A 9,354-nucleotide genomic window follows, 5' to 3' on the forward strand; every position below is an offset into this window, starting at 1 on the left:
CCTGGTCACCATCTTGGGACTGGAAGTCCCACCCCTAGCCCCTGACTTTTGCCACTAGAAGTCCCTCCCCTTACCCCCCCCCAGAAGAACTCCTTTCAGCAAGAGTTTGGCATCTCAAAACCAGAAAAATACCTAATTATATTATAAAAATCAAACATTTACTGCAACATTAATTAATTTGATTTCAAAAAATATTTTTGTCCTGATTTACATGCGTTTGTGTAGTATATATGGAGGTGATTGCACAATAGTTTAAAATGAAGTCTTAGTCTTGTATATTGTACGGGGGTGTCAGTGAGTGGGCATAGGTTTGTGGGTGTGTGGCTATGTGGCATGTGGGAGGGTGTGGGTGTGTGTATATGTGGGGTGAAGGAGCTTGTGGGTTTGTGTGTGGCTATGTGGGGTGTGGGTGGGTATGGGGTTTGTGGGGGGCTGGGAGTGTTTGGGTGGAGAGTGGCTGGGGAGGGTTGTGGTATGTGTGAAGAGGAAGGATTTTCCCACAGCTTCCCTGCGGCAGGCAGAGCCGCCCCACAGCACTCCTCCAAGCCTGCTGCTCCTGGCCCCTGGGCACTGGTGCAGCCCCATACTGCCACTTGCTGCCACTTCCCCCCATCTTCCACCACTGCCCTTCTGCCGTTTCCCTGTCCCCCCCACCTCGCAGCTCACTGCTCTGGCACTATGTCCCAGCTGTATGGCCGAGACTTCAGGCAACGTTCCTTCTAAGATGTAGTGGTCTATGAGCACACCACTTCCATCTGTGAGCACGCCACTTTGGTCTGTGAGTGTGCCACTTTGGTCCCGCCTCCCCCTTTCAGTGCTTGCTGCTTCGGTCTGCCCCACATCACCCAAAGCACCTTGTCTGCAGCTATGCCCTTACACACAGCTGTAACTAGCACCCCCAAACTCAAGATTACACAGCTTAGGATTCTTCTAAGAAAAACATCACCATTTGCAACTTTTTTTGTTTAATACTTTTGAATTCAAATGCATAAACTAGTGACAATAAAGACAAACCACTAAATGGCTAAAAAATGGCTAAATGGCTAAAAAACTAGTGCCATCCCTAGCCTCTGCCTCCGGGAGTGAGGAGGCATGTGGCATCAGGGCTGGGGAGCAGAGCAGTTTCCCAGTGCCAGCAGAGCCTCTGCCAGCCCCCAGCCGCACCTCACCATGCCTCTGGAAATGAGGAGACACATGGCGTCAGGGCTGGGAAGGAGATACACGGCCACAGGGAGGAGCTGCTGCCTAAGCTTACCTCCGGTAAGTGTCCCATGCCAGCCCTGGTGCCTCCATCATTGGTCTCTTCTAGTGTCACTTTTATGCTGTGCCTCTCCAGGTGGGTGTGCAGCATTAATAAGTTTGTGCACGGCATGATTTTAAAGTGTGCACAGCCGCACACATGTGCAGCTTGGAGGGAAGCTTGACCACAGGATGCAGCAGGAACCAAACTGGTCCAGCCGGCACTGCTCAGAGCCAGCTGAGAATTGCAGGGGTGGGCTGGCGTCTGCTGCATCTTGTGGCCAGGAACCATGTGGTGCTGGAGTGACCAGCGGGGGGATGGAGGGGAGTGGTGGCAGCAGAAGGCAAATGGCTCTGGCAAGCAGGGAGAAGTGGCAGCGAATGGGCGCACAGAGTCTAGTGACAGCTAGGTGGGAGTGCGGGGCCCACGCAGTGCGCCAGGGCCAGCACCAGCAGCACCCAGAATGGGACAGCAGGGCTCTATGGAGCCAGGCCAGGGTGTGCCAGCTGGAAGAGGGGGAAGCTGGCCCAGCTCCGTCAAGCCCTGCCAGCCTGGCCCCATGCTCCTGCCACCCCACTGTGGCCCCCTGCTGGCCCTAGCCCCAGCATACCAGCATGGACCCAATGCTACCACCTGGCTGTCACTGAGCTCTGCGCGCCCACTCACTGCCCCTTCCCCCTGCAAGCCATTTTGGCACCACGTGGCTCCCAGCTGCAGCACCGGGACCGCAGCAGCTGGCTCAGCCCAGCCGTGAGGACTGGGGTAATTGCTTGCAGTCCTCCCCTGCCTCCCCCATCTCCCCTTCTTATCTGAATTTCCTTCCTGCACAGGGAGTCAGGACAGTCCCAGGATCCAAGGCCAGAAGCCTCTACTCCACACAGGACTTCTAGCTAGAGGTGAAGGGGGCAAGGCCGCTAGGCCTTGCTTCTGCAGCCCCTTGATCCTGCCAGCGGTTTCCCCTGAGTCCTACTGCCCGTGGCTTCTGTCAACTTGACATGCAGCCAGAGGCAGATATATTCATTTTCTAAAATTTTTAGGGGCTCTCCAGGCCAGATAGAATGGCCTGGTGGGCCAGATTTGGCCCGTGGGCCATATCTTGCCTGCTCCTGCTTTATCTCCTTTCTATGTATGGGACCTCTGTTGCATTTCTGATTTCTGTGCTAAAAAAAATATCAGTTCTGCTCATTGATCTGGCTAGCACCCAGATTTCTACATGAAACACACAGACTGCATGTATGTGCCCAAGTACTGGGGTACACAAGGTGGCGATCTGATTCAAATTGCTATTTTGATGCAAAAGTCACATTGCATTGGAAGGACATGCCTCTTTCATTTTATTTTATTTCTCTGGATTTATAAACACGAAGAACAAAACTGAGAAGCATGCAGATCACTAGTGATTGTCATGTATAGTCCTACTGACTCTATAGGTTTGAGTAAGGGATTTTCAATCTGGCTCTAAAAAGCATACGTGTTCTCAGTGCCCATGGCATACCAGTAACTTTAAAATATGCAGATCAAGAAAAAGCAGCAGCATAAATGAACTGAAGAGACACCTGACATTATGAACCTTAGTGAGCAGGCCAAGCAAATTAAAAGCTAAAATTACTTTTCCAACACAAGTCTTGGCAGTCTCCCTAGTTTTCAGCCATCTGTTGCAGGAGAAGATATGCTTATCAGCGTGTACTGAAGGTCAGGAGATTCAGGCTATTTAAGAATAAAGTGAGAAGCTAATCCCAAAGCTGCAGTGGCCTCCACAGGGAATGGCTTTCCATCAGCCTATCTTCATGTTCATGATACAAAGTGAACAGAAATCTTTTCTGTAATGTCAATGGACTTTGGATCAAGTTCTGTATATAAACAGAGCTCCAGCATAACTATTTCTACTGACCTCAAATGTGTCGGTACAGTATAGAGAAAGATTTTATGGTCTTTCTTTGTTATGATTTCTTCTACTAGCTTTCCCTTGAGTGCTACAGAAGTTTATGGCCATTTTACAGATGGGTAAACTGATCTGTTGAGAAAGTCATGATCACATAGGGATGCCAGACCCAGAATGGAATCCAGGAAAGAGAGATTCCTTCTCCACTGTTGCACACACTTTCCTACATTTTATTACTGCTATACTGTGATCACAGACCAACCAGGCCTACAGCATATGCCTACTCTCTTGCAATACCTGCAGTCTGATTTATCCGCAATGTCACTGAGTGCTTTAACTTTCATAGGAGATTATTGTTGTAGAAATATGGCTTGCATATGTTCATGCTGGAAAGCTGTTTTTCTTCACATCAGGGGCTCTTGTTTTTTTTGAGTGTGTGAATCAAGAAGACTAAGTACAGTTCAGGTTCCAAATATCCTGAAAATGTGCCTATTTGGCCTGCAGGGGAAAATCTCTAGCTGCTGATTCTGAAGTCAATGGACTTACACCACTGATGCACTGGGCTCACAGCAGGCAACATCCCTGTGCACATTTGAGTCTGAAGCAGAGCAAAAGGAGAAAATCCTTTTCCAGATAGTTCTTTCTATGAAGCACTTTCTGATGCAATCGGCCCTGCTGTACCCACTGCCCTTCCAAGCTTGCCTTTCCCACTCTCTCTCCTCTCACTCTCTTATTCATCCATTTGGGGTTGGCTTTTGTTGTTGTTCTTTGCCCCTTCCAGATATCAGGCATCAGTAAATGTAGGATTAAGTTACTTTATGCAGTGCCTACCCCCCTCGTGCTGGCAGGGGTGTTTTCACAAGCCTAGCTAGCTTCTTGCTGCTGCAACAAATGCGTGGAGGAGAAAGTGCTGCTGCATAGGAACATGATCTCAATAAATTTCATAGAGGAGAGAGCATGCAAACTGCCAGTGTTTTCCCCTCACGGGCAGCCATTGCATACAGTGCTTTTAACCCTCAAAGTCATTTTATAGCTGTGTTGATGTTTCATCTCTATTACCCCTAAAGGGTCCTTTTATTCTTTAAAAAAAAAAAATCAGAGAGAGAGGGATTCTGGATCTGATGCAGGGATTCTGGATCCAGTGCTGGGATCAACTGGCCAGTCAAATCCCATTTCCAGTCAATTCCCATTTTGCCACAGGTTTCTGATACAAAAAGCAGGTGCAAAATAGTGTGATTAAGTTCTCTGACATTTGTGCTGACTCCATAACACGTTCACCCTGGAGTGCACTCACACATCTGTTAGACGCTTGTGGCACATACTTTCCTAAACCGACGCAGAAGCCTTTCTGTGAACTGAGCTGCAGTGGGAACTGCACATTTGGAGTTGGACCACTAATTGCAATGTCAATCCCCAAGTAGCAGGGCTGGGCTGTAGGCACATGCTGGGATGAAGGAAGTGGGGAGAAGGTAGATATTTTCTGTTCTTTGGCCCAGAGAATCACTCTGTGGAGACCTTTGGCTGTTGTAGTGACTGTATGCTTTAGTCAGCTCTGTGCAGACAGAAGACAGGGTGATCCAGGCCCTGGCAGAGCTTATCCTGCTAGCTGTACTTCACCCTTTTCTGGGCCTTCTCTGCACCCCATTCCCACCCACACCTAATATACTATTGCTAGATGGAATTCCCTGATTTTGTTATCAAAAGCCTAACTATTAGGGTCTTCACCCTTGGTTGCAGCAGCAGGAGGGTGGCAGCAGGGGTCAGGCTAGCTGCAGCAGTGCTGCCATTCATATGCCCCATTCAAGGGGGCTCCTGGGTCTGGTTTTCTGGTTGCCCACCCCTCATTATACTACTGCTCACCATGACCGCAACACATACCTGAGCACTGTTCTGTCTGGGTCCACAGTAGTAGAGAGATGGATAAAGAATATAAAACATCTCATTTGTACCAAGTTTTCCAGATGGCACTTTAGCAGCATGCAGTACAAGAGGTAGGAGGTAGCTTCTACTAGCATTGCATCTTTCATTATTTCCTTCTCCTTTGGGGCTAGGGACAGACATTCAAAAATCCTGAGCCTGAATTGATTCAACCTTTGCAGATTAGTCTCACCTGGCTAGGCTGAACCGGTTTGTAACCACACAGACATTCCCTCTGGACTAAGCAAATGCAGGCACATGTCAGAAGCTAGGGGGCAATAGAGCAGCCCTCCCTTCCCTTTCATAGTGTTGAGCTGAAGTGGGGCATGGCCAGGCCCTGGCAGGACACTCTGATTAGGGAGGGGTTCTCCTCCCTCTTGCTGCTCCTGACCAGGGAAGGAGCCAGCAGGGAGTTGCACAACACTTAGTTACACAGCAGGGAGTCACACAGGAAGTAACACAGCATTTAACACCCCATCAACAAAACAAACGCCTCTCTCTTTAGTTCAAGCTCTTCATAAACAGCTTTTTCCAAGGAAGGAAAGGAGGGATGTTACCAGCCTGTCAATTAGCTCCAAAAAGCCCTAAGCAGACACTGTCCTGTCTGTCTGCCTGTGTCCTGTCTGCCTTACACAGACACCTCTCAGTGTTCGCTAGCATACCGTATGCTGGCTAGTCCGTGCAGTGGGAGGGGGGAGGGGGAATCCCTGCTTGAGCAGGGAGTGGGAGGGAGGAGCAGGGGGAAGCCAAACAGAGGGGCACAGCCAGCCTGGCTCTGCAGCAGACAGCTCCACCCAGGGCTGCAAAGCATCTGGGATGCTGGGGGACTCTGGTTTAAGTTAAGCCGGGAAGGGGGCTGGGACAGACATTGCAGAAACCGGTTTAAGCCAAATCAGTTAAGTCGAATGCTACATTCAACCAAGTTTATCTCAAACCAGTTTCAGCCATTTTCAAACTGGTTTATGTGCACTGAACATCTGTTCTGTTACAGATTTAAACTAGTTTCTGATCGCTTAAACCAGTTTATGTGTAATGTCTGTCCCAAGCCTATGGGATCGCAAGGCATGTGAGAAAACAGAACTGAAAGTACAAAGCAAGTGTTTTCATTGGATTATATGCTCATATACAAATCACACTCAAAGCTGTTGTCTCTTATTCTTTGTTATTCCCCTCTTTCATTATTTTCTCCTGTTCTTTATTGTCAGTACTTCTTTAGAAGCATTTTTCTTTACTTCATATATTTGGTCTTTGTCTCTCTTTCCTTCTGTTCTTTCTCTGAAACTTGTCTATTTAATATTTCTTTCCCACTGCTTTTTGATGTTAGTTCCTTTGTTTTAACTTACCCATCCTACTTTGCTACTTTCTGGTTTCCGCGTGTAGTTTTTTAATTGATTATTGACTTTATTATTTGTAGCACGGTAGCCACCAGGACCATCTTGCATTAGTAACAAAGCAGATTTAAAACAAAAATATGCATTTCCACTGCATTTTTTTATACTACCTGATTTATTTACTAGCCTGTTTCTCTTTGCTGGTTGAGATGCGCCCTGGTGGACTCAAATCAACTAGTTGATCTACATTACAGGAAGTTCACAGAAGCTTTCAAAATCTTTGCTTTCATCAGGGCTTCATCAGGTAAGATGATCTAAACAGTTGTGGAAAGTATGAAGCATCTTCAAATCCCAAAGTCTGTAACACAAATGAGGATTTCTACTACTCCTACACTTACGCTTACCATGTTGCAATATCAAGCTGTAAAGGCAAAAATGCATTATTAGTTTTGGGTGATAGATTCAGCAAGCTGGATCAGGCCTTCATTGGCTTCTGCAGACTTGACTACTCAGTACAAATGTCAAATCTACAGGAGCCATTTTTTCCTGCATCAAGATGCAGCGTGTGTTGATGCACAGAGAGGAAACTTCTGTAAATAAATGACCCTTCATAGATCAGCCTGTACCTGGTCTAATGGATCACTGGTAGGCCTTGAATTTTCTTAGCCATGGGTTTCACCCCTGCTTAAGAATTCATGGCTGATAGAAGGATCAAAATAGAAAAAAAAACCAAACACATCCATCCCTCAGGGGCTTTCATCTTTTTCAGGCCTTCTCCAACTGCTGTTGAGTTTTCGTTTCTTAGCTTGTTTAAAAATATTGAATCTTTGAGCTTTAGGGGGTTTTTTTCACAATATTCCCTGGCCATGTTTCAGTTAGGGAAGACTTATATAAACAACACAAAGCAAATGTTTGCCATTACTTTCCAATCAACATGAGGGGAAATGGAGCAAATATTTGGTGTACAGAACTTGCCTTCTGGAGAGATGCCTACGTGACCTTATGCAGTGCTGTGCCAGTAGACCTAATTGAGGTCTAAGGCTAGGTACAGGCATTACACTTTTACTGATATAAGTGTTCATAAACTGGTCTATACCCATAGCAGAACATAATTTTGGCATACATTGACTGGTTTAAAAATGGCAGAACTTGGTTTAAGAGTTGCCTGCCCCTTCCACCCCTCATCTAAGGGTGAACGTGTGTTCTGTTCACTACTGATCAAAGTTACGCCATTTACAGAAAGCCACATAACTTAGATTGATTCCACCTCAGGCTTTTTGAATGTCTGTACCTAGTTTAAATGATCTGGGTCAAGTACTGGGAACATGGTTTGCTGTGCAGGGCTAATTGGCCTGACCAGGACATTATGCTAATGCAGCTATTTTATGCCATGTCCTTTTGACTCCAAATGTGCCTCTCATGCAACTGTCACATCACCCCACTGGAAACTGCCTAAAAAGGCTCAGCAGTTTCAACCACTACCACTGGCCCATGGCATTATGGCTGAGCAGAAGCAAAGGCTCCAAAAGGACCCCAAAAGAGATATGTCTGCACTCCTCCTGTAGACACACCCAATAGTATCAGACTCTTTCAATACCAATGTTAATAATGCAATTGCAACCCAGACTGCAGACACCAAGGAAGGACTTACACAAGGCTGGGCTGCCACAGCTAGACTGCTGCAAAATTTGAGTTTGTTATTGTGTTCAGCCACCCTTTGGGTATGCAGGTTATGACTAAACTGTCATATAAAAAAATTGGCATTGCTCTTTGTGGTTGAAAAGAATTCTGAACATTTAACAAAAAGGAGGAAAGAGAGAGAAGCAGGGAATTATAAAAGCCAACCTGCCGAACATTATTTAGCACTGACACATGCTTCTCAGATGAGCAGACATCCGCATGCCATGTACTCTGTATCTGTAAATAAATCAGTGGTTAGGAGATAATACAACTTTAAAGAGAGGTAGTTGGCTGCATGAGTCTGACATCAGGAAGAAAGCTATTCTAGATTTGCACCTGGTGAACTAACTAAATCAAGAGCTACATAAGCTTTCATAAGCAGCAGCTTACTTTATTGGATGCAGAGAAGGGACTACAGATGAGGCAGCACAGGTCCTGAGCTTTACAGATCATCAGAACGTGTTGCTGCACTCTGCAAAGTGCTTCTTCTAGCAGCTCTTTACATCAGGCCTGAAAAGTGAGTGGGAAAAGTGCAATGGGATGTGAAAAACTTTTCTTCTGAAGTGCCCTGCTCTCCAGACCAATGGAATGCCAATTTCTGTCAGCCCTCACACATGAGTGCAATGAAAGGAAAGAGAGATGCTTACCTTACCCTGTCGCATGGTCTGTGCAAGAGCCATGCAGAATTCTGCTCACTACACTGCTTGCCTACAGGTAAAGGCCCAGCCACTTAGTTGGGAGTATAGTGAAGTCCAAAGCACTGTGTGCACTTCCCCTATGGAGCATGGAAGCCTGGGTACATTGCCTCAGGAGGAGGGGGCAACTTTACACTATTTACTGCAAGCTGAGTGCAAATTGCTCAGTCTATGCCAGAGGTAGCCAACCTGCAGCACATGTGTTATAAGGGGCAAAGGAAGCCATTTTGTGGAACGTGGCAAACTGGGCAGGAGACAGGCAGCACACTGGCACATAAGATAGGATGCAGAAAGCAGAGCTGCGGATGGGCAGGGAGCAGAAAGCAGAGCAGCCAATCTAGTAGGAGAGGAGGGTTAGACTGGCACTTCGGTGCTAGGGACAGACATTCAAAAAGCCTGAGCCTGAATTGATTCAATCTTTGTAGGTTAGTCTAACCTGCAAAACTTGAATTGATCTGGAGGTGGATAGACATTCCCTTTTCATTCCAGAAATGCAGGCACATGCCTACAGTGGCTCAGGCTAGAAGCCGGGGACTGCTACAGCAGCCCTCCCTTCCCTTCCATGTTGCTGAGCTGAGGGGGATGTGGCCAAGCCTCGGCAGGACACTC

At 46.9% G+C, this 9,354-nt stretch overlaps 1 long non-coding RNA gene across 1 annotated transcript in view; it reads right to left on the reverse strand.

Annotated features, from left to right (window-relative positions):
- Window positions 1-9,054, reverse strand: part of LOC109294503 — a 23,367-nt gene extending 14,313 nt beyond the window's left edge. The window contains exons 1-2 of the long non-coding RNA XR_002096537.1: window positions 8,216-9,054; window positions 6,541-6,728 (exon numbers count right to left, since the gene is read on the reverse strand). This is a non-coding gene — a long non-coding RNA (uncharacterized LOC109294503). The remainder of the gene's footprint in view (window positions 1-6,540; window positions 6,729-8,215) is intronic.
- Window positions 9,055-9,354: the final 300 nt, after the last annotated feature.

Source organism: Gavialis gangeticus, unplaced genomic scaffold (genome assembly GCF_001723915.1).
Source record: "Gavialis gangeticus isolate Ggan-Ray unplaced genomic scaffold, GavGan_comp1, whole genome shotgun sequence".
Lineage (NCBI taxonomy): Eukaryota > Metazoa > Chordata > Crocodylia > Gavialidae > Gavialis > Gavialis gangeticus.